General features: G+C 42.9%; 1 protein-coding gene across 3 annotated transcripts in view; it reads right to left on the bottom strand.

The window, feature by feature from the left end:
* Positions 1-26,206, bottom strand: part of LNX1 (ligand of numb-protein X 1) — a 207,855-nt gene that overhangs the window by 131,791 nt on the left and 49,858 nt on the right. Inside the window, exon 2 of one of the 3 annotated variants that reach the window (XM_028491833.2) lies at positions 24,376-24,461. The exons of 1 other annotated variant lie outside the window; for it this stretch is intronic. The gene's annotated coding sequence lies outside the window, so the exon portion shown is untranslated. Of the gene's footprint in view, positions 1-10,004; positions 10,160-24,375; positions 24,462-26,206 lie in introns of those variants that run through there. One more of the 3 variants, XM_028491834.2, reaches the window with a different exon arrangement.

Raw genomic sequence — 26,206 nt, 5'->3', positions numbered from 1 at the left:
TCACTGTTATTTTTAGAGACTCAGGTAGAGAGAGTAGGGTGTTGAGGCTGCGGTTAGGACCCAGATCAGCTTCCAACACCTCCTGTGGGCCTCAATCTTTTCCTTGCACCGCCCTGGTTCCCAGCCAGGTGCAATAGCAGAAGTGGAGAATTACAACCTTGTCACAGGTGTGCCACTAAATTTTAACCAAGGTCTGAATTGACTGCTCTAACTGATTGTTATACTTGATAGAGGCACCAGGTGAGCCGTTTGCTAAGGGGCTCATGAGGCAAGAGGAAGAACTGGCTTCAAATGAGAGGAAGAAAGTGTAACCTACAGCCAGGTCCCCAAAATGATCACAAAACTATTGGATCCTGAAAGAGCTTTGTTCTGTGAGTGTATAAGAGAGCCCAGTCAAGTGATAGAAACCGTTCCCTAGAGCGAGGACACTCTGTGGACTGTGGCTATACAAACAGCATGAGACTCTGCCCTACTGTAGTCAGCGTGCTTCATAATTTTTGCTGACTTATTTAATGTTCCAAATCTTTGAATCCCTTCAACCAACCTTCATGTTTTACAGTGCGTCTCAAACACGTAAAGACTAAGAATCCCTTAGTCTTTCCCTTCAAGAAACTAAGCTTGTGGGGTTGGGGGGAGGGATAAACTAGGAGGTTGGGATTAACATATACACACTGCTATATATAAAATAGATAACCAACAAGGATCTACCGTATAGCACAGGGAACGATATTTAATATTTTCTAATAACCTATAAGGGAAGATAATCTGAAGAAGAATATATATATTACTGAATCGCTGTGCTGTACACCTGAAACTAACACGATATTGTAAATCAACTATACTTCAATTAAATTTTTTTTTTTAAATCCAAGATGAATTAGCCATTAAAACAAAACTGAGCTTAAGGTTTTTCTGTTGTTGATGATACTTTAAAATCTGGATGAAGCTCCGCAGGGCAGAAAGGCTGCAGAGTTGGTTTCAAACTGGTCACTAAGGCCACACCTCAGTGCAGAGATCACTGTCACAGTCAGGAACACCGTCTGTGACCATGAAGACCAGAAATACACCCACAGAGGAATAGGGTGGACTAGTGTCAATAAAGCCTTCACACCAGTGGCCTTGTTTCTTTTTCTAAAATGATTATCCAGCAGGCATGTTTGTCTAACCACTGCCATAGCTCTGGCTTCATCTCCTAAATTAGATTATTGGGGGAAAGTAATTGCCAAAGTTAGGGCAAACTCTATCTTCCTCTATTAAACAAAGTAAATTTACAGTTACCTTTTAAATTATAGATAAATTATGTGAGACTGGGAGGTAACAAAGTGCCATCAACTTTTTTATAAATACCAACTGTGAACTAAGGTGTATAAGAGGATGAAGAAATGCTCTGTGGGCTATTCCTTAGCTTATAGACACATACGTAATAGGGAGAAATTAGTGCTTTAGTGACCTGAATAAAAACAGTCACACGTGGGATAAAAACTGTCTTTGAACCAAGAGCCTAGGTGGGAAGTGGAGGCTGGGAAGGCAGGGGCGCCATATGCATTGCAGAGGACAGACAGAGGAAACAGGGGGAGGGCAGGTGCGTATGGGCTGCTGCAAAGGTCAAGGTTAGCCCTGCTCCTACTTATTATCTAAATCAGTGGTCTCCGAGAGAGTGAGCAATTCATTAACGCAGTCTGTGAATGACACTAGTCTGCATAGTGTTGCCAACACTAGAAAAGACAGAAAAAATATATATAAATGGTCTTTAAAGAAGTTGAAATATGGTCAGGAAATGAAAGAACTGAACTAAAAGGAGACAATGTAATATATCTGGAGTCAATAACTGAGAACACAGATGTTCAGAAAGTGGGAAAAACAAGGGAAGTGTTAAGTGAGAAGAGTCCCCGGTGGCAAGCCAATTAGATGCAAGTTTTAGAAGTTAGTGATGGACTTTCACAAGCCCGAGGAGCTTTGCCTCTCTTGACAGATTTTACTGTCTTTCCCCTGGGGTGTCATGGCACACCTTTAAAACTTGGGTTTGTTTGTAAGAACTCTGGCCCAGAAGAGATATCCTTCCAGTTCCTGGTCTACCAAAACGGTGAAATGGAGCAGACCCCCTGCCAATAACAAAAATGAAAGTAGAGTATTTTGCATTGACCAAGGGCTCTGTTCATGCAGCTAGTTGCCATAGAGTCCTGGGCAGTGCTGATGTCAGAGGAGAAGCATGGCAAAGAAGCAGGCTGGTCTTTTTCCACTCAAGGCTGAAAAACATACTCAGGAAACGCTTATGGTTTTTTTAAACAGATAACCAAGGTTTAAGGAAGAAAGGACAAGGTGGAGGAAGGTATTTGTTTTGTTTTGTTTTTTGCGGCATGCGGGCCTCTCACCGCTGCGGCCTCTCCCATTGCAGAGCACAAGCTCCGGACGCGCAGGCTCAGCGGCCATGGCTCACGGGCCCAGCCGCTCCGGGGCATGTGGGATCTTCCCGGACCGGGGCACGAAGTCGTGTCCCCTGCATCGGCAGGCGGACTCCCAACCACTGCGCCACCAGGGAAGCCCGGAGGAAGGTATTTGAATTCTCAACATTTTTCTACTGTTTCAATTCTACAGGTGTTCACGTATCATCTATTACCTGCCAGACATTTGTCTGCGTTTCTGTGGGAGTTCCCATAGCAATTCAATTTCATCCTCAATGAGTTAAAGTCTATTATGAAAATGGAGCTTACATATAGAAAAAAAAAAAAGTTAAAACACTGCAAGAGAATCCATAATGAGTATGGTCCTCCAAAATAGGAGCCAGGAATGCAAGTGTGAAGGGAAAGGATTAAGAGAGCAGTGTAGTCTGGCCCAGAACAGTCAAGGGAAGTTCATGGAACATATGGTCCTCAGGGAGGATCATGAAAGATAAATGGGATTTGGGCAAGTGGGAAGAAGTCCAGGTGGGAGGAAGAACCTGAGCAAATTCCTCAATCAAGGAAGAGGACGAGGAATCCACTCGCTGGTGTCTGATGTTCCCACGTGATGATCTGTATTTGAGATTTTAAAATTATTTAGAAGTCACAGGATTTTGAGTTGGGTAATGATCTTAGATTCTCACCACGTGCAAGAACCCTCTTTACAACATCCCAGACAGATGACCTATCAGCTTCTGTTTGAAACACCTCCAGTGATGGGGAGCTCATCAGTTTGCCAACAGCTGAATGCTTCCCTCTTGTTAGTATGACCTTTGGCTCTTGTTCCACCTTTCAGTGTAACATAGATCACATTCATTCCCTCAAAACATGACAGCCCCCCAAATTAAAGACAGCATTGTGGTTTCTCTCTTGTCTTTTTGTCTCTGGTTCTTCCAGTTGTCTTCCTGGGTAGTCCAGGTAGTGGTAAAGTGTCCACCCAGGATGCCCTCTACTTTGTTTAGGTCCCTTTGAAAACATGGCTCCTGGAAGTGAAAACTTGTGGTTTGGGCTCAGGGTTCAGTGGAATAATCACTTCCTTAACCAGGATACTACTTATCTATCAAAGCAACCTAAAATGACCCTTACTGATTTGCTTTTGTAGATAAATTACACTATTGACTAAAAAAATTCAGTAGGTCTTTAGAATATAAAACACTTAACTATTGTACTTTGAACAGAGGAATAAATAATGGTAGTGGTGAAGGCTGCCAGTTCTAACTCTCCTTGTTGGATTCTGCACAATATTTCAGCCTCTAAGTGGACAAGGAATTTCTCTATAAGTAGTGGGAGGGGCCTATGTGTAAGAATGTCCCCCCAAAAGATATACGCATATCCTAACCCCCAGAACTTGTGAATGTGACTTTATTAGAAAAAGTCTTTGATGATGTAATTAAGTTAAAGATCTTGAAATGAGATCATCCTGGATTATCTGATCTATCCTAAATCCAATGACGAGTGTCTTTTTAGGAGACAGAAGACAAGACACAGATACAGAGGAGAGGGTGATGTGAAGACAGAGATAGAGACTGGAGGGATGCAGCCACAAGCCTGGAACACCTGGAGGCACCAGAAGCTGGAAGAGGCAAAGAAGGATTCTTTCCTGGAGCTTCCAGAGGAAGCAAGGCCCTGCCAACACCTTGATTTCAAACTTCTGGCCTCCAGAACTGTGAGAAAATAAATCTGTGCTGTTTTAAGATGCCAAGTTTAATTCGTTACAGCAGCAATATGAAGTGAATACAGGGTCTCTGTATTTCCAGGGGTATTCGCCAGGAATGGGGTACACATTCCGCAGGATCCTCTCCAACGCTTGTCTACACGGTTTAGGCTTTAGGGACAATATGCTGAGTGGCAGCCACTTAGATAGCTACATACTTAGGGATAGCAGTTCTGCCCTGATATAAAAACCTAATAATTTTCTTTTAATCCATTGCTAAGTTAGAACACAGATGTCTTCAGAGATGACTGTTGAACCAAATTTGCTAGGGCCCCAAAGGGGAAAAAAGACTACAGGTAGAATAGCTGAGTTTGTATGTGTGCTGTGGAAGACATAATACAAGCATAATGATAATAATTAATGAGGAGTTGGAAAACACCAGATGACTCATGTATTAACATGAGTATGCAGAAGCCTAAGCACTCAGCGTACTATTCAAACAGGCCATGCGACTGACAGAAGTAGTCATAAACAAGTTATGTAAATCATCTCAACAAATAGCAATGACATATTTAGTGCTCACCATCATATGGGTGCTGTTGTCATGCTCTGCACCAAGAGGCTATTAAAGCAAATTCTTGGACGGTTTCCACTCTGCTGTTGGTGAAGTCATTTATGTCCTTGTGACAAATGCATCGAACACAAGAAGTGACTAAGAGTCATTGGAAAATAATGGTGGAATTTAAGTCCACACATTTCAAGTCACATATTAGTGATACTAAAAAAAAAAAAGTCTCTGGTTAATTGGGACAGAACCTAACCACTGTTAGGAGTGTATTGTCAATCTACCATGTCAAGGAGCATGGCTCCCTGGAACAGGGGGGAGAAGTTCTTCTAGAAAGGCAGACACAGACGGTCAGGGGTGAAGAGAACAGGAATAGAGAGATAAGCACAGAAACCGAAAATCTCAAATTTGGAGGTCATCTTGTCTACCCTCTACCTGAATCCCAGGAATCCCTTCTCTCCTCTCCTTTTAGAATATAATAGAAAATAAAACATAATGATTATTACTATTTAATGAGCAGTCCACTAAGTGCAAGATACTATGCTGGGTACTTTTCATGTATTTTCTCATTTAATCTTTAGAATGATCCTATGAGATCAGTGATTATAGTCTTTATTTTACAGATGAGCGGTATATGCTGCTAAAGAAACACAAATCTTTGTCACTCATTCATTCAGCAAACATGTACCAGGTACGAAATATACCAAAAAACAATCACCTTCAGTGACAGGGAACTCAGTGCCCTAAAAGGCAAACTACTGGATTTTTGGACAACTCGAATTTTTAGAAAGTTCTTCCTTATATTTATCTGAAATATATCTGTGGGTAACTAAGCAACAGGTCACTGTGGTGTCCTCATGTCCCTTAGAACAAAATAAGAGGAAAAGATGAATGTAAAAAGTTTATAGGGGACAACCAACATTTTCTGGTTTTGATTTCAGCTCAGTGCAGTTTTTGTGCTTTGCAATTTGTATGGCTTTCATGTAAACCTTTGTTCTTTGGAGATAATAGATGGTTAAATCCTATTAACCCAGAAAGAGTGATGTAGTCTTCCTTCCAAATGGTTTTGAAAAGCCCTTAATACTTTGGAGGCCCTGTCAGAGGACAATAAATTTGCCACCCACATAAAAGTGAGTCTATGTGTTGCCAGCACAGAAATATCAAGAATAGTTATGTACCACCAGGGAGTCCACGGATACTGAGACAATGAGGAGGACATATTTTAGAGCATCCCTCCTGTGTCCCCTCTTGGTAGCATCTTACAAAATGGCCTTTTAAGTAGTCAGAATCTTAGCAGACCCTATTTCTCCACTTTAAGTGAGAAATACAAATCTAAAAAGGAGACACTGCAAGCCAGGAAGCCAGGAATCACTGCTCAGGAAAACCCACTGTTTATTTACATCGCCAGAATCCTATGGCCCACAGTTCTGCAAAGGTTCAGGCATTTCAACTGGCAGTTCCCCTCCCCTGGAAGTCCAAGATAAACAAGATAATCTTTGTTAATCAGGTTCTCCTTTTAAGCCTTTGGGGGCCTTTTGGGAAGTCTGTTTTGCTCAGAGAATCTTGGGTTCTCAAGTTACTACTGTTTCCATCATTATCATATCCAAACTGTAGCATGACCTTAGAAGTTTAGCTGTATCCAATATAATAATTGTTTCCTATAATAATATACAATTTAACATTTATTGAGTGCTTACTGTATACCAGGCACTTTATATAAAACCATTTCAGTTATTCCTCGTGACAGCACTGGGTTTGGTAAGTATTCTGTTTTCCAGATGATGAAATTGAGACGAAGAGATGTTAAATTCCTTCTTTAGTTTAGTAATTACATGGCGGGACTGGCTCTCTAACCCAGATCTGACTGATTTTACCCATGGTGCCTTCCTTTCAAGAAAATAATACTAGTAATAGCTGACATTGTGCCAGGGACTATTCTAAGCACTTTCTACCTTTCAACTCATTTCAACTTCACGATAAGCCTATTTTACAGCTGAGGTAAAGTGAGGTTAAATAACCCATTCCAGGTCACAAGGCTAGTAGGAGGTGGAGCTGGGTTTTGAACCAAGGGAATCTGGTGGCTGAGACCGGGCCACTCTTCTAAAGCAGTAGCACCATTCCACCTAGAATTCAATAAATAAGACTAATATTTCCTAGGAAGGCATTGCCCACTCCCCTGCAGTCAACCTGACCTACCCACCTAGGTGTGCAGCCCATCCAGCTTCTGTTATGGGGCCCAGGGGCGTGTGAAGCACACCATGTTAGCATCCCTTTTGCAGGAAAAGGTAAACAAGGAAACTGATGGAAAGGAAGGTTGAGGTGCTTCCCCAGGTTCCCCTAAACAAGCTAGCAGCTGGATCAAGGTTTTGAACCCTTGGTCTCAACCCACTAAGCTGTTACCTTGCTCTTGAATAGTGAACAGGTGCCTTATCTTTTCAGGCTGGGGTGACACCTGGAGAAGGTCCCAGGGCCCTGGGAACATGCCTGCCCTCATGCAATGGCTCAAGGTCATCAAAGGACACACGATAGTCCATTGAGGGAATTATCATATCCAAAAGACCTACAAGTCCCCTTTCTTCGGTCCAGGGCAGGCTCCTCCTCCCAGCGACTTGGCCCTGCAGCTCACCAGGCTGTGGCCAAGGGTGTTTATCTGCAAGCCTGGAGGAGACCAAGCACCAATCTGCACTGCAGATAGCACAATTGAAGGCAGAGAGGGCTGCCTGCCAAGTCAGATTACAGCAAATGACAGCAGGACATTTCCCCCAAAGGCCTGCGAAGGACCACATTTCGTGGGACTGTTGTGGGATGAGAGCCTTGAGGAGGGAAAAGGCAGGAGGAACAGCAGCAGACAGCAGCTCCTAAACCCTGCCTGGGAGGTCCGTGGATACCAATCTGCCTGGCCTGTTTAATGACACAGTGTCATTTTCCTGCCTCCTGCCTGTTTTTCCTGCCTCCTGCCTGTTTCCTTTCTCTGCACTGTGAATATTGGTGTTAATTACTTACAATTAATAACCATAACAAGAACTATCAGGGCCCCTAACAATTGCAATCACATTAGACCTTTTATCTCTGTAAGGCCAGACTATCTCTTCCAAGCAACCCAGATAAATGCCTTAAAGAAGGATGTATATAGATGCTCTATATATGTTACCTCATGTACTTCTCAGGACCACTTTATATTGTAGGGATGATTAGCTCTTGTTTTACTGATGAAGAAACTGAGGCTCAGAGAAGTAATATAAGGAAGATGTAAATGAAAAAGACTGTACATTTTCCAATCAAGCCTTTTTGCCACTTAACCAAGGGATGGAGTTACTACAGGAAGGGAACCACTGTGGGTCTTTTCATCCCTTTGGACAAAACTCATGTATACATTACCCAAGACACCAACTGCAATCTGGATTACCGTAAATTCCAGTCTCTGTAATTTTTCCCTTTCTTATATCTGGGGGTGTAGGGACTTCCCTGGTGGTGCAGTGGTTAGGAATCTGCCTGCCAATGCAGGGGACACGGGTTCGAGCCCTGGCCTGGGAGGATCCCACATGCCACGGAGCAACTAAGCCCATGTGCCACAACTACTGAGCCCGCGTGCCACAACTACTGAAGCCAGCGCGCCTAGAGCCCGTGCTCTGCAACAAGAGAAGCCACTGCAATGAGAAGCCCACACACGGTAAGGAAGAGTAGCCCCCGCTCGCCGCAACTAGAGAAAGCCTGCACGCAGCAATGAAGACCCAACACAGCCAAAAATAAATAAGTAAATAAATAAATTTATATCTGTGGGTGTAGTGTCCTTAGCTTTTTTCCTTTAAGAACCAGGGGCTCTGACATATAGTGATGAAATGATTGGTTTAACCATACATGAACTACTATGCAAAGAACTAACAAACCATGGCCAACAGAGGAAAGGCAATCTTGTCGAGAGGTTTGTGACTTTAAAGACACAATTTTATCCGGAAGATTCAGGATCTAAGAGGTCTTTTTCTCTCTTCTGCTGACAAAACTCGGAATCAAGTGAGCACACTGGTGAGGGACAAGCAGCCGTCACCACCCAAGCACAAGGCTCAGGGGAAAAGGACAGACTCGAAGGTCACTTGAAGAGCAATATAAGCCTCTGAGGAGTAAGAGAAACTTGCAACAAGTGCGGAGCAGAGTCTCGGGGGAGAAGCAACTGTCTGAGACAAAAGCGTTCTCAGCTTGTTTCAATTTATACTTTTGGAGAACTGCCATGCACTTTGAATTTCTGGGTGGAGGAATATGAGTATTCATAGGAATATGAATATTCCTAACATATTATTCCCTTGCTAACTGAAATCTCAGAAAAATAGCCCAAGAAGGAATCCAGAATGAAATGCCTCCCTCACAGGTTGCGTTTTCTCCCCCAGTTTTCCAGCTCTTCCCAGCAGGGACCTGGGTTTGGAGACTGCTTCTTTTCCCCTAACAACAGAACTGAGTGCGGAGTGTGGCTCTTGGGCTGTTGAGAACAAAAGTAGCAACAGGCTGTGTAGTCAGGATTAGGAAAGCAAAAATGGATGCTAGAGGTAAAATTACTTAAAAAAGAAAGGTCCTGGCAGAACAATCTCCTTGGTATATCTGCTAAGAAAAGAAAGAGAGAAAAAAATGGAAGAGTTCCCCAAAATCACAAATCAGACCTGAATTTATATTCTTGTCAACACTGAGGAAATAATCTTTACTTTAACCAAAGGTCAGCAGGCAGGCACTCAGGGTCTGAATGTAAACGATTCTAATCCAGACTGCACAGTGGTTTTGAAAAGAACAAAGAACAAAGAAAATAGTAGACTTTTTTAGAGAAGAAAGAGGGAGGAACGCTGGAGCGCAGGGCTGCTGAGTAAGGGCAACAGCTTACCTGTTGGAGGAACAGACTTTCAGGAGAAAAAAAAATTGAGGTCATCTCACAGGTTTAGATGGAAATTGCCTCTGGTGAACGCAGAAGGTAAGACAAAACAAGGCAAATAAGGCAACTCTGAATTCAGCCCCCTCCCAACACGGGCTGAACAGGTCTGCATCTTTGAGTTAAGTTTCAAAAAAAGTCCCCACTCCACTTCAGAGTTTAAAAAAATAATAATTAGTTCAACTTCCCAGACAAGCAGAGGCAGGATTAATGATTAAGAGAAACAAAAAGGATTAAATATCTGGACTGGGAGAAAGTTCCTGTGCCACCAAAATGTCAACGGCATCTCTTTTCCTTTCAAAAAGGGCTTCTCCCGCTGGGTCAAACACCCAGGGCTAAACCATTCAGCTTATATTTTTCATTCAGATTCTTCCTTCAGATGCGTCAGGGGCCAGTGGTCTACATGCCCGGAGAGAAAAATGGAGGGTTTCAGCTCACCTTTTCCAGTGCTGCCTGGGGCTCTCAAAGCAGCAGCAACCCTGCAGCTCTCTCGCCTTGTGGGTTAATCCGGCAGCTCCTTGGGCCACCTGAGCCGGACCGGCCTCCACCGGTCGTACAGGTGCCTTGAGGAAGGAGGAGGGCACTGGTCGGTGGAGACCAGGAAATGTGTGACATCACGGGAGCCTCGACAGATAAAACATTGCTGGGACCTTAGCTATTGAAACAGTCAGGTAGGTCCCGCCCACCTGTCATTTACCTGAATACCTGTGAGCAGGTAGGTGGCATCTCTGCGTGGACAAATGAATCAGAGCAATTTGCCCTATGGAATTTACTTGCTTTCCTGAGCACAGAGCGTGTCCAGCCCCGTGGACAGATCTGAATTTATACGTCTGGTTGCTTCCTCAGTCCCCTCCTCCCACCCCCTCCTAATAGTTGCCTACAAAAGAGTTTAAAAGAAAGTTTATTTACTTTTTTTCATTTTAAAAACTTTATTTTTAAAAATTGAAGTATAGTTGATTTACAATATTATATTTGTTTCAGGTGTACGACCTGAATATTGAATCAGGTGTAGTGATTCAATATTTTTATAGATTATATTCCATTTAAAGTTATTACAAAATAATGACTATACTTCCCTGTGCTGTACAATATATCTTTTTTGCTTATTTATTTTTTACATAGTATTAGTTTGTACCTCTTAATCCCCTACCCCTATCTTGCCTCTCTCCACCAGTAGCCACTAGTTTGTTCTCTGAGTCTGTTTCTGTTTTGTTATGTATATACAGAAACAGACTGTTTTATCTTTTAGATTCCACATATAAGTGATAACATAAGATCTTTAAACACAAAACAGACAGTCATTTAATGAGCATAAAAAGGAAGTGTGTGAAGATTGACTGCTTGGAGTATATCTGAGATTTATCCCCAAATTGCCTTTCTTAATGGCAACCATTTGGATCCCAAGTGCTTCTCTGTTCCAATAAAATAAACGAGAGGTGACATTTCAAATTCATTTAAAAAAAAATCTAAATATGATGCTTGTTAGCAGTTTCACAGTCAAGTTTTCAAACACTCTTCCCCCATCCCCTCCCCCTCCCAGCATTTCATCCCATATTCAGGAGTTTGTGAAACTTCCATCACTCCTACCTCCTTGGCCTAGCAGAGTCACACGGAGGTTACAGTTCACCGCTGGCCTGCAATTAGGAGCAATTTAAATGATTCAGATTCGAATGATAGTACAGTAATAAGGTGGCTTTGTCAGCTGGTTAGAGCCCAGAAGGAACAGTTAGGATTATTTCTGTCCCAAGCGTGGTGTGTGACCCTGGGCAAGTCATTGTGTTGCTTCAGCTCTTCCAGTAGGAAAAGATTGGAACACACAATTCATCTGGTGTCACGGCGGCCGCTGAGCTATTGCGACTGACTGTTAAACCCTTTCATCTTTCAGATGAAAGGCATCTTTCAGAGGACTGTAAACAGCTTCCATCATTGTATTTAAATGTCGCATATTTCTGTGGCCCCCTTCCAGTATCTCTGGACAATTTAGTCAATCTCTGGAATGTACTACCTGGGGAAATCGTGGGTTCTCCCTCCCGGGAGGATGGCCTGCTTGCCCAGAGATATACTCTATTTTTTTCCCTTGAAGAAAAAAAGTTGAAATTCCGGCTTTTCCCCCCTACTCTAGCTCCCTTATCTCTTGATACTGGAAACGCTTTGGTTCCATAGTTCTAACACTGTCCTTCTTCAGAGGTTTTTGGATTGGTTGGTTGGTGTTTTGGCTGGGGGGAGGGGTGGAGGAAGAAGGATAAGTGGGAGGGGGAGGGGAGGAAGGTGTTGATTCCATTCTCTTGGCCTCCACATTGACTGGGTGTCGCCAGTCATTCGATACCTTGTAAAATAACCAGGGAGGGAAGGAGGAGAAATTCTAGTCAAGGGCAGGGGTGCAGGGCGGGCTCTGGATACTTCACTTGCAAAAGAGCTGGCTTCTCGCCCCAGCCATCCCAGAGTGCTCTAGACTACCTGCCCCACCTGGGAACTGGGTGCACTTTGTAGAGAGCCGAAGCTTCAAAAACAAAACAAAACAAAAAAACCCATTCACGTTTTTATCCAATAGAAACTGTGGTAGGTGTGGCTACTACTTTATTATTAACAGCGACAACAAAATAAGACTAAGGCAGCAAAACCTTCTCCTTGCCTGTGTTTCCGGAATAAGTACTGGCCCGCCAGCAGAAGGGCCAGCCCAGCCGCCCGGCCTGGTGAATCATCCAGAAGGCCTCGCCACAGTTGCCTTCCGTGTGTGTCAATCATTTTTGAAGGGCGCCAGGCCCCACGGGGGAGGGGGAGAAAATCACAGACTTAGGGAGGGTAGACAGGGAACACGGTTTCTGACTAAAAGAATTTGCAGGAAGTAACAGCGCAGAAAGCGTTTTCTAAAGCCGTTGAGGCTATGGGGCTTCACTTGCTGTATTCAGATACACAGCCTTCTGCTCCTGTGGTTTGATGAATAAAAATTGAGAACAGAAGGGCTTCCCTGGTGGCGCAGTGGTTGAGAGTCTGCCTGCCGATGCAGGGGACACGGGTTCGCGCCCCGGTCCGGGAAGATCCCACGTGCCGCGGAGCGGCTGGGCCCGTGAGCCATGGCCGCTGAGCCTGCGCGTCCGGAGCCTGTGCTCCACAACCGGAGAGGCTGCAACAGTGAGAAGCCCGCGTACCGCAAAAAAAAAAAAACCAAACAAAACAAAAAAAACGGTGTATAAAAGGAAAGGAAAAAGTAGATGTATCTCACGCAATAAGCCCCTCGACTTGGTACTCCTGGATTTAGAATAATCTTTAAAGATTAAAAAAATCAATAGGGGCTTCATTATTCCATTAGGGCTGTTGCATTATTTATGGAAATGCTATTTCTAAAGTACTGGTGAAAAGATATACACAATATAAGAAACAAACACTGAATAAGTGCTTAGCTGGTGCTACTTAGTGTTGTAAGCACTTTGTACCACAATGCTATAAGTTAGGCACTATTACTGTTTGCATAGATGCTGGAAAACCGAGGCATAGAGATGCTGAGTACTCGCTGAAAGCCAGCACAGCCAGCAAATGGCAGGGCCAGAGCAGTTTAACCCACTGGGAAAAAATGGGGAAAGGTTCTGATTTCATGCTCCCCGGACAACTTCCTGGACACTAATCAAAGTTCTTACCCATCCTCTATTGAGAGGGAAGTGTCTTGTAGAAGTAGCCCTGGGAAGTGTAGGTTCTGGGAAGGACTGTCTCCAATTGCAAATGAATTATTAATCTGATTTATATACTGAGTATGTAAATATAGAATATATAGACACACGGATACATTTATACATATATTTATGAGAAAACACACCAGGAAATCCATCATCCCTGGGTGCGTCCTCAAAATCATCTTTTTGGGGTCTGTCAAACCAACCCCAAGAGGGAAGGCCAACTTGAGGGGCCCCTCCAGAATGATCCGTTGTAACTCTATATGACATCATTTATGGTTATTTCTCTCTACAACTTCAACAGTCTATCCCTTTAAAATCTGCAAATGTTATCAGAAGGGTCATAAGAGCATAGAACTACATACAACTGGATTATACAGACAACATAAAATTAAGTTCCAGGGCTTCCCTGGTGGCGCAGCGGTTAAGAATCTGCCTGCCAATGCAGGGGACACGGGTCCGAGCCCTGGTCCGGGAAGATCCCACATGCTGCAGAGCAACTAAGCCCGGGCGCTACAACTACTGAGCCTGCACTCTAGGGCCCGCAAGCCACAGCTACTGAGCCCATGCACCACAACTACTGAAGCCTGCGCGCCTAGAGCCCATGCTCCACAACAAGAGAAGCCACCGCAATGAGAAGCCCATCGACACAACTAGAGAAAGCCTGCGTGCAGCAAACGAAGACCCAACGCAGCCAAAAATAAATTAAAAAAAAAATTAAGTTCCAATACAACCACTACCAAGTTAGATGGTTTAGACCAGGCTTGGCGAATACTAGACGCACACTGCTCCGTTCCCTCCTCCCATATCATTCTCACTGTCATTGATAGAAGGCTGTGGTGCCCTTGAGCTCAGAGGTAACCTTGGAATCTTCAAGACCCAAGTCCAAGCACAGCAGCAATTTCTATCCTTGGTTTGAGAGTAAATGGGAGGGATAATCAGGAAAGGAAAAGATTGGTGTAGGCTGGTGTCATTAAGCAAGATTTCATGGAGGATGGAACATGAATCAAAGCTTTTAGGATTTGGAGAGATAGCTGAGAAGGGCACACAAATCCAGGCAGGACAGCAGGTGGCGGCAGGTAGGATCCCAACTTGTGTGTGTTGGGCAGGAAGGTATGAGAGGGGGATGAGGGAAAGGACAAGACAATGAAAAGTGCACCTTGCTGGGGTAAAGAGGAGCCATCCTGTGCTTGGTTTGGATGGGTAAGGTGGGCCAGATGATAAAGAGCCTCAAGAGCCGACCCTTCACGTCTTCACATTACTGCTGGCTACTTGTCTCATGATGATTAAACCGCGAAAGGAAGAAAGAAAGACAGAAAGAGGGAGGAAGAAAGACAGGAAGGAAGAAAGGAAAAGAAAGGAGGGAGGGAAGGAAGGAAGGAAGGGAGGAAGAAAGAGAAAGAAATTCAGCATCTAGGGCATGGGTCATTTATTAAGAGCGACAGTATTTTTGGTGTTGAGCTAAACTTCTATGATATGCCATTTCGGCTACCATATGATCATCTCACTCTTTAGAAGCAAGCCTCCTTTGCCATCAACATATCCTGTAAACTTTGTTCTTTGGAGAGACAGGTGGAACACATTAGAACGCTCTCTGAACTCAAGGCTGGGCCTGTCCTAGTTAGCCAGCCAGCTCACTTGGGCTTTTTGATTCGTCTGAATTCTTTTATGTATCTTGACAGGGAAATCTATGGGGGGAAAGGAGGTCTGTTTTCAAAGCTCTTTCCTTCTAGATCACTACAATGAAGGTTGGCATTCTCAAGGATTCTTCCTGGCAATGAACTATTGCTAAGACCGTACCTCAAGATTCGTCAGAACTACTTTAGCCCCTCTTTGCTTCCTTTTTCTTCCCCCACGGCATATTTGTAGAGTTGTCTAAGATGACTGAATGCCACAACAAAAGTGAACATATTCCATCTGATTTTAATAAAAGGCATCTCTTTAGCTGAAAGTATTTAGCATTATGAGATGGAATTGCTGTACATATTGCATCATGTTGGCCTCAGTTTCTTTTTTGAACTAGCTTAGCTCCAAATCTTTTATTGGATAATTACAAGTACTTAGCAAGGTACAAGTAAGCAGAACCCAGAAGGGCCATTATAGAAAATAATAGTGATAATCACAGATATCAGCTGATGGGATAGATGCCGTCTGGCTCTGTGTATGTGGAAGAGATTGCATTTCTCTCACAAACTCACAGCCCACGTGTTATCTGGCTTGCAGATGAGCTTCTAAGGATACCCGATAGATGTACAGTTTGGGAGCACTCTCTGGGTTGTCTGCTTTTGGCGGGAGAGGGAGTACATTGGTCACTGGAGGTGGCACACATTTTGTGACGGTTTCCTACACAGACCTGCGGCCAGCATGGCACACTCTTCTTTAGTAGAAAAAAGAAAAAAAGACATCATTATTGCTCTCTCTGTAAATGTCACAAGGCCTATATTCCACAAATGTGAATATCTATGTTTTTATGACTCCATCCTTGCATAAACCAGGTGGGTTATTCAATTTTTTTGCTGATGGTTGTTGCTATTTTGAAGGTTTTCGTATCTTTCTTTCTTGGTTCCACTATAACTGACCCAATACCATGTAGCAGAGGTGTAAAATGTCTCCTCTCCTTTTGAACTTTGGCCTCATCCTGGGAGCTTCCATGTCCTTGTAGACAACCCCTCTACATCCTTGACCTTGTCAGCTCTAAGGACATTTATCACTACTCCTCTTAAGCTGCCCATTTTCGGGGCCACCCCTTGGATCTTCTTATTGTGCAAAAATCTTCAGTTTCAAGAAAAAAATCTGAGAATGCTGCTCTCTCCTATATTCTTTTAGCCATTCAGATTTTCCACTTCTCTACCCAAATTTTACCTTCCTCTTTGAATTGACTGTGAGCCCTGGTTCTTGACTCCTAGAGGCTGCCCAAGAATATTTTTCCCTACTGTTTTCACTTCAAGCCTGTCTGGTCCGGATCCCACTTCCTTGCCTGCATCCTCAACTTCCTAATGGCCTGGCAGAACCAGGGTGCCAGGCTTCTCTCTTCCTATAAGCACGATGGTTGGTGCCACTCTATCTGTACGCTCTGCAATGCCAGCCACGCTACTCAAGTCTCCTCGGCAGTTCTGGTCTGTGACTCTTCTCTGCAGCCATCCCACCTTCAGTTCATTTGCCTTGCCTGGCACACTAGGCTTTTCAAGACCTGGCCCCTGCCTGCCAATCATATCTCATCAACACCTCCACATCCTTTCCACCCACAGAATACCACCCACGCCCCAGCCCCCATGCCCTGGTAACACGGTGTTAGAGGGACTGTCCCCCCCAGACCCCCATTTCCACAGGAGAGTGGTTTCCAAAGCAAACTCCCACCATGCGTTGCCCTTCACACATTCTGCCCCTGCAAGTCCATCATTGGAAAAATGGGAAAAAAATACGGGCAAGTTTGGCTTCTCTCCTCCCCTTTCTGTCTTGGGAATGAGCCCGAGTTTTCCTCTGCTGCTCCAAGTGCTGAGTCTTCCCCAGGCAGGCTTCTGTTTGAGAAGCTGCCGTGCCCAGACCTGCTCAGGCTGGGTGACTTCAAGCTCTGTTTTCCCTTGTTCCAGGCCTCGTTCTCCAGTTTAGCTACTACCATTTGAAAGGCGATATTTTGGCCTCCATAATTACTCCTTTGAATTTTTCTCCAATTATTCCAAACTTAGGAGAGTCACTGTTCGTTGGGGTCCCCTTGGATATCCCCAGAAACCTGAGTGTGGGTCCCATAGCAACCAGGGTCTCTCACTGCTAGGCTCTTACCCATGCAGCACCATCTTAACAGTTCTTGCTCATTTACCATCGCCTGGATTGATGTTATGCACTTTTATATATTCTCTTACAGAATCCTGGCAGAAACCCCATGAGCTAGCTCTACTTAGCAGATGAAGAAGCGGAGTCTCTGAGTGGTAAAGTCACCTGTCCAACATGCCCAGCAGGTTACAGGCAAACCTGACACTCAGGTATTTCTCCTCCTTCAGCTTGGGTAACTCCTTCTCCCTCTTCATGTCTCAGCACAGATGCCACCTCCTTTATAGAATCTCCCCTGGCTTTCCCAAGCCGACACCTGCACCTGTGCTGTGCTCTCCTCACGCCCTACTCCAGCAGTTATTGTCCTGATTGTAATTTATTACAGACAATCCGCTCTCTAGACAGTCAGCTAGTGAACACAAGTTTTCATAGACCTTCAGGACGTAGCCCAGTGCCTGGAAGGAACACAGCCCAGTGCCTTCAATAAATATTAGTTAAAAGAACTAAAGATGACTATAAAACGAGGGAAGGAATGAGGGAAGGGAGGGAATTCCCATTGTTAGGTTAAATTTGGAAGTATCCCTCCTTCCTTTTCCCAGGAGTCTGGGCTTGTAGACTTTGGGAAAGGAACTAACTTTATTACATTTAATTTTCACAGTAATACTACATTCTAGACATTCATTCTTCATTCATTCACTTATTCAAAGAAAATTGTTAAACACTGTTAAGGATGAGAAGAATCTCTGTTTTCAGGAACTCATAATCAATGGAGAAGCAGAGTTAAAGACAAAGGATTAAAGCACAAGTGGAAATTACCGGGTGCTTGTGCAGTTGCAGGAAAGAGGAAGGTCAGCTTGTTTCTTCTCATGTAAAGGCTTTAAGTTGTTAAAGAGTTCTGCCCAAGTTCACCCAGCTAGTAAATGACGGCGCTGACACTGGGGTGCAGGTCTGCTTACTTTAGAGCCTGTAGCTTTCCCAGGCTCCACGTAGCCTCGCCTCGGCCCTTAGCCGAGCAGGGGGCTCATGGGAACAGGGACTTGTCCTGCTTCTAGATTCTGTGTGTGTCACTCCAGAGAACCTGAGGCTTCTTACGCCTTAACAATTTTCACGAATGTAGAGGCGGGTTCTCTGAGTGGGTAGAAAAACTAACAACTTCTCAGATGTGGTCTCAGAGTTTCACGCCCGCAGTCAGGATTGGCTGGCACCTTGAGAAGAACTTGAAAAAGACCTGTGCTCTCAGGTGACAGTAACATCTGTAGATATTTAGACGAATTGAAATTCCTTCAAAGAGGAGTTGACGACTTCGGTAAACCTTAGTTAAAATCCTCACCTCAAACTTCATAAGCTTTTTCAGTGTTGTATAATTTAAATCCCACTTAATTCTATTTTTTGTATACTCAGTCCTCAGTGAAGAAGACCATATGACCATTCTCTTCACAAACCCTCCACATACTTGCTGTCTTTTATGCTGTCTAATAGAGTGCTCTGTCTAGGCCTAAGAGCCCAACTTCTTCCAACTTTTTCCTGAGAAAGTTGAAAGTTCATAATAACTAGTGACATACAGTGACTCACAGATACACACACAAAACGGCCCCATAAGGGATGGAGTGGAAAAGGCAAAAGCAAGAGGGGAATCACGTTGCTGGTTCCTTCGGGTGTGATAAGCACAGAAGAAGCTAACTTTCTAGATAGGGAAGGGTTTTCCTTCCTACTGAACTTCTGCTTCCATCCAAGAGAGGGCAGGTTCTCAAAAAGGGGGATCATTGCCAAGAACCCTGTCCTTCAGTTCTCCTACGTCAAAGAATATAAGAAAGGGTATCAGGGAAACCACTCACCATTAATGTGGAGACAGCTCTTGGTAGGATTCTGACTAACAGAGTCTCAGCAAAGGGAAGTTCGTTTGTCTGTTCTCAGATCGTGAGCAGGTGAAGAAGATACTCGTTCTCAGCTTGGACAATGAACCTGGATGGTTGCCTCTCTTTTCAGCCCTTCTTAGAGCTGAATTTCCCTGGGCACCTTCCCCTACTCCATGATGAGGTGCCTGGAGGAAACAGGGGCGCTTCCTGGTGGTCGTGAAGCCACAGCAAGGTGGAACAGTGAACGTGGATTCCGGTCATGTGGACGAAGGCATCTCCATGGCCAGTTCTGGTAACTCTGGCTCCAGGAGCTGCCAGCTCCTCCCAAGTTCAGCGTGGAAGCCGCACTTCCAGTCGAAGTTTAGATTATCGCAGAGTAATGAATACTTTCCCTTCCTACTCTCCCTCGCCAGTTATGAGGATGTGGGGTTGCTGTCATCATAAACCTTTTCTGGAGTCCCCCACTACTGGGTGGCTCAACTAATCCTGCATTGGAAGTGTTGACCTCAACTGCAACCAAGGTGCCAAATAGACAGACAGCAGAAGCTCATTCTCCCTGGGGTATGAGACTGTCTGAAAGCTGCCTGCATTTTATTTTCAAATCCATTCAGCTCAGTTCAACGAACATTTGCAGAGAGTTAAGACCTAGGAGCAGTGTTATAAACCGGCCTGGGTAATAGAGGCCCCAGATGTCCAAGTTCTCTGTTGGTACTGCCTTAATTGAGGCTTTGTCAATACCAGTAGTGGCCATCAGCCTAGGGCGGCGAGGCTGGTCTTTTCAGCTCAGCCTGTCCCCCTGAAGTGCCATGATCCACGTGGCAAGGGAGAGGCTGGCCTTCAGTCCTTTCTCCCGCTTTCTCTGAGTCGCCCCAGGAGGTGGACTGGAAGTACGGCTTTGACAAGTCCTGCCACGGGTGTATTCCCACCTCTGTGTTGGATGACTCTCACTAAAGTGTCTCCCCAGGGTGGCCAGTCCTTTTACATGATTTGGCTGCACCTGGATCAACACCGTTCATGTTCCACCCACCCACCTATAAACCAGCAGCTGTGACGACGGAGTGTGTGGGGCAGCAAAGCCAGGTGTACCTCAGGATGCTTGTTCTTCCATGTCATATAGCTGTGCAGTTTGGGCAGAGGGGACAGCAGTCGTGCTGGGCATGTCCCCTCCCCATCTCTGCCCCAAGGGGATGCTGCACACACCAACTCCTTTGAACTTGAAGGTGGAAGAAGACCTGTGAGTCTTCTGATCTACCCTCTACCCATCTGAAGGTAGCATCTTCTCCAGAATAAAGGAACCAGGAACCACATGCCAGAGGTCACCAGCAGGTCAGGCCCAAGTGCTAGCCATCTCAAAGCCAAACGTTCTAAACTGATTGCCATTATTTCTCCCTGCCGCCATCCCCTCTCCTACAAATCTCCTTGTTCTATAGAAACTGTATACTACCTACCCTCTTCATCCGTGCTTAACTGGAAAGAGGAACACAGAAAGAGTAATCAGGGTCTGTCAATGTGCATGCCCAAAGTAATGGAAATGAAGTAACCCTCTGTAATGATCCAAGGATGGACTGATCCAAATGTAACAAGAGAGCTCTGCTGTCTGTGATCTTGACACCACCATTAGGAGTTAGTCTGGGCCCTGTGAGAAACAGATGCCAGGATGAGGTTAAGCACACAAGGACTTAATTAGGGAAGATACCTGTGTGAGCGACAACAGGACAGGAGCTGAGAAAGGTTGGTAAAGCACATGGAAAAGCTTAATCATGTGTTTGTTGAATGAATGGGTGGATGGATGGATGGATGGATGGATGGATGGATGAATGAATGGGCAAAGTATAGTTTGGAAAGGGAAGGAGAAAGGAAGCATCTGGGTACAAAATGATGTGAATTAGCAGAGTTGCTATTAAGTTACAGGCAGGGTAGGTATTCAGCTGGGGCTGTACTGGGTGTTTACTCCTGACATCTCTTCTGCTTGTTCAGGTCTATTCAGACTGGTTGATGCCTGTGCTGTACTGATTGTTAAATACTTTGAAAATCATCCCTAGTTACATGGACTATCATATCGCCTAGACTATCTGGTGATGTTTCCACAAACGGAAAGTTACTCATTTCTGATGGCCATTCCACTGCAACATGGGGCCACCACGCAGACTAACAATTCTCGCAGATGGTGGTGGTGCCATAATCAGGGGAGCCACCCAGATCCACTTGTTGTTCTGTGACTCTGATGGAGGGCAATTTATCAAATCGAGGCTACGTCCATTCCAAGTTTCTGAGGAGCTGCTGATTTTTGCTCTACTCTCCCTAGGAAAGAATTTATATTACTTTTCCCCCCCTGCCCCAGTACAAATATACCAGCAACCAACGCTGGTGGACTCCTTTGTTCTCTTATCATAAGCACAGGACGGCCTCCTTAAACTGGAGAGTAGCTGAAGAAAAAATAAACTGAGACCAAGTGAAATGTGACCTGTTATTAAAATTTTTATACTCACAACATGCTGAAGTAATGGGAATACCCGGGGGGCAAACTGATAAAATGTCTAGACTTAAAAGCCAGGTGGACAAGAAGCAGAACTGGCAGATCCCATGAGGATGTGGGAGATGAGACAGGGAGGAGCAAGGGAAGGGAACCCAGGGACCCCCGGAGATGGTACCAAGGACTCTGAACTCTCATGGGCGGTGGTATTGGGGTTTAGGCCAAGTTGAACTAGAGCTCCAAAGAGTATATAAGGGTGTACACCTGGTATCTGGGGTGTACTTAGGCTAGCTGGATTTGTTGTTTCTTGTAGCCAGAAATGAATTATGAATATCAGTCCAAAGTCAGAGACAGACTAATTTGGCTTTCACATAATTCTCCAAGACTGAAAATCTGTGCCCATGTCTGGGATGGGGCTGAACCGCTTGGGTGGGAATAGCAGGTCACAGGTCACCAAGAAAAGAGCAATGCAGGAGCAGGAAACTGGAAAAGATGACGCTTTGGAGGTACAGAATTCTGAGGGAAGTGACATGCTTTCTTCTGTGCATTTAAACTCCCCTTCCAGAGTAATAGAGTGGTTTCATTTCCTGGCACAGGGCACAAGCTCTCTTTCTCTCAGAGTTCTATTCATTGCTTCTCTCCTGCGTGGTAATGCCTTCACCCACCCACCGAAACACATACTGTCAGTAGCCCTGAGTCTGCACTGTTCCTCTGCTTACCTTGGAAATGGCCCCTTTTCATAAGCTGTTTTCAATGGCTGGATTTGACTACAGCACCTGTTTGCCACCCAGATTGATACAGTGGCCCAAAGTCACACACAGCTCTCTTCTTTCCTCTGTACCAAAGGTCTGCAGGAAAGAACAGCTAAAAATCCCTGCCTCTTTTTGTGGCAGGTGAAGACAGAAATGAGTTTAGGGCTGGGCAGCGGAAAACTCAAGGAATTTAGACTGGAGATATCCCACCTCAGATGTTGATCAAACTTGTGAAAATTAGGAAAAAGAAAAAGCTTAAAAAATAAAATCAAACCAATCATAAACGAATTGGAGACAAGAAGTAGAATTAATCATATCCACCATCATGAAGAACATGGCATTTCCTCATCACTCCATCAAAACCGCACACCCTCAGCCAAGGTACCAATGACATCCTGTTGCCAGATCCATGCTGATTCTCAGTCCTCATCTACGACTTTTCCCTTTCACTCTACTCCAGCCACACTGGCTTCTTGGCTTTTCCTCGTACACAGCAAGCATACCTCCACCTTACAACTTGGTATTGGCTGTTCTTCCTGCTTGGAACACTTCCAGGTTCCAGGTGTCCACATGGCCTGCTTCCTCCCTCCTTTAATTCGGACTCAAATGTCACCATCTCAGTGGGGTCTAGCATGACCACTCTATTTATAATTACAAGCTCCTTCCCCTTGTACTCCCAATCTTACATACCCTGCTTTACTTTTACTTTTTTCCACATCATTATCACTTCTAACACGTTATGTTAATTGCTTATTTATTATGTGTATTGTTTATTGTCTTTCTCCTCCCATAAAATTTCTTGAGATCAGTGATCTTTGTTTTTTACACCAATGCCCAGATATAGTCTAAGACATAGTAGGCGCTCAATAAATATTTGCGGAATAAGTAAATTTCAGAGGCTTTCAAACACAAAGTTTAACTAAATGCTGTTAACGTGATGAAACAAGGGCAGGAAAAGAGGCAAATGAAAAGATAAAAAGACCTGAAGTAGCGTATTAATATCAGCAAAGGTAAAATTTAAGTTTAAAATCACTAAACAGGATAAAAAAAAAGATATTCCATTATGATAAAAGATACTTTTTATAAAGAAGGTATAACAGTCATAATCCCATTTGCATCAAACACCAAAGTATGCATCAAACGTTAAACATCTAACTATAAACCAAACACTTTTAGAAATATAACAACAACTTGATTTTTAAAAAACACAGTTCTGGTGGATAACTTTAGGATGCCATTAGAATGACCTTGGAATTGTGAATACAAAATCAGACAAGACAGAAGAGATGCGCAAAAATAATGCGAGGTAATGTAATGATCTATAAGAGTTGTTGAAAGGATCTAAAAATACTTGAGAATAGAGTCAAGTAACAAAAAGATGAACAGGCTGTAAACAAGTGCTAAAACAACTTCTCTCTCCTCACATACTTATCAGAGAATTAAGGGAGAATCCAAGGAACCTGGATCACAAGATCACTGCAAGACTTGGAGTCTCCATTAGCCTAGTGAAGTGGAAGCTGTCAGGTCAGTTATGGTCTATGACCAGAACTTGTATAGCATAACTTCTCCCATGTTCTAATGGTAGAAAGAGTTACAAGGCCACCCAGATTCAAAGGGATGAAAAAATACTTTCTATATCATGATGGGAAGTGTCAAGGTCTCATTGAAGAGCATATTGGATGGGAATTGTGGTGTGGTAGCCATTTTGGAAAATACAATCTACTACAACAGATAATTGGAATACTTAAAAAGAAATTTTAATATATTATCTTTACAATTTACCATGCAGTTGAACATGTTAAAAAATTTAATAAGTTAAGTTATAAAAGTACCCTAAGAAGGGATTATATATATGTGTGTGTGTATATATATACATATTTTTTGTTTGTTTGTTTGTTTGCTAGATTTATAAATTAAATAATAATGTTGTAAATTACACTTAAAATCTAAGTAGGTGGATTCTTCTTAGAATATAAAAAACTGGAAAGAACATCACTCACACCCTAAGAAAAAGTAGAATAATCTACAAAATCATAACTCTTCTGGGGTCCATTAGTGATCTGAAGTTGTAGGGCAACCAGCTAGCCTGAAATCTAAGAGAAGATAGGCACTTCCAAGGAAAAAATATGAGTACTAGCTAATCTGAAGCAGAGCATGGAAAGAAGGCAGATCTGCCGTGAAAGCAAGTAAGAAAAATTCAGCTAAAATCTGTAGTAAATTTCTAAAGTCGAGTTTGGGCTATCATGAGAGTATAGACACCCTGGGAGTCACAGGTAAAAAGAGGAGTCATACCTGAACAGAGGCTCTTCTCCACAGACCTCCTGAGAAAGACTGGTGCAGGGTAGAAGGTGGGAGAAACGCTTCCTCATGGATCAGGCCTGTGGAAGGAAGATAAGAAAGATCAGACTTCTCGTCAGAAAGGAATAAAGCCTAAGGCAATGGGGGAACATCTTTAAAATGCTGGAAGGGAAAAACTGTCAACCCCAAATTCTACACCCAGTGAAAGAGCCTTGCAAATAGGAAGTGAAATTCAGACTTTTTCAGATAAACAAAGACCTAGATCATTTATTACTAACAGACATGAACTACAAGAAATCTTAAAGGGGTTTCTTTAGGGAGAAGGAACATGGTTTGAGACAGAAACTTGGATTAACACAAAAAATGAATGGCACTGGAAACTGTAAGAATGAATGGACTGTGGAACTCAGGACACTTAACATCATTTTGGGAGCACATCTGTAATCCAATGTGATTATACAGGCTACTTAATTTGCCTGAACTGCTCTGAAGGAAATTCAGCATTCTAAAGTATAATGAGAATGGTTATTTATGTACTATCTGGGGGAAAAGGCAAATTAGTTAAGGAAGAATGAGATTGGGACTAAGTTTATTAAAGGGCAAAGAAATTTTAATTTGTGTGGTCAAATGTTAAAAAAAAATAAGTAATGGAGATAAGAAAAATTCAAGGAAGTAAAATGAGCATTGAAAATCTAAAGAAAAAAAGGATTACATTTAAAAATCTATCACTTTAATAATTTAAAGCTTAAGTTAAAAGAAAATAGTACCAGAATAATGTTCTGACACATGAGCCATCCTCAAAAACACCAAAAAACTTATACTAACCCAAAATATCTCTTTGACTGTATTGGACAATTCTGGAGAAAGAAGGAAATAAGGACATAGATGAATTTACTAATTCTTTTTTGTTTACAAACAATTAATTATATAGCATTTGGTATGTGCTAATTTCTATTCTAAGTACTTTATGAATATTAAATAATTTAATCCTCACAAAGACCCTATGAGGTAGATACTATTATTTACATCTTACAAATGTGATCAAGGTCACATGGTAAGTTCAAGATTGAAAATAAACATATTTTCCCTAAAGTCTTTGCTTTCAATCTCTGTGCCATACTGCTTCCCAATACAATAATTGAACAAAACCCTACATTTCAAATAAAGATAATTTTCATTACTTTTTATATGCCTGCAGAACATTTATAAAGACTGATCATGTAGCTGGCTACAAAGAAGACTTCTGAAATTCAAAAAATAAAGATTTTATAGGTTATATTATCTGATCCTAATTCAATGAATAAGAAAAAAAATTATGAAAAGATTACCAAAAACTGTCTACTTGAAAATTAAGAAATATTTAGAAAATATTTGGCTTAAAGAAGAATCAAAAGGGAAATTACCAACCATCTTGAAAGCTATGAAAAGGCAACCTTTGTAAAATACTCTAAGACTCTATGAAATTATACTAGAAAAATTTTACAACCAAAAGCCCTTCCTTGTGAAAGAATAAATATGAGAAGTAAAGAAACTAAATCCACATTCTAAGAAATTAGAAAAAGAACAATAAAGAGTGATTATAAAGGTAAAATCTTAAATTAATATAATAGAAAGGAAAAAAGTAGTTGAATACATAAATAAATTTAAAATCTTGTTGTATTAAACATCTATACATTTGATAAACAACCTAATTTTTTAAAAGGAGAAAAAGCAAAATTATAAAAGATCAGGAAGTAGAAAGAACAGATATTAAAATGACTAAACATATTAAAAGAAAATATAATTTGAAACTTTATGGCAACAAATTTGAAAACTGTAAAAAACA

The sequence above is a fragment of the Physeter macrocephalus genome, chromosome 7 (genome assembly GCF_002837175.3).
Source record: "Physeter macrocephalus isolate SW-GA chromosome 7, ASM283717v5, whole genome shotgun sequence".
In the NCBI taxonomy this organism is placed as follows: domain Eukaryota; kingdom Metazoa; phylum Chordata; class Mammalia; order Artiodactyla; family Physeteridae; genus Physeter; species Physeter macrocephalus.
Note: the sequence above shows the minus strand (reverse complement) of the source record. Positions and strands in the feature narration are given on the sequence as shown.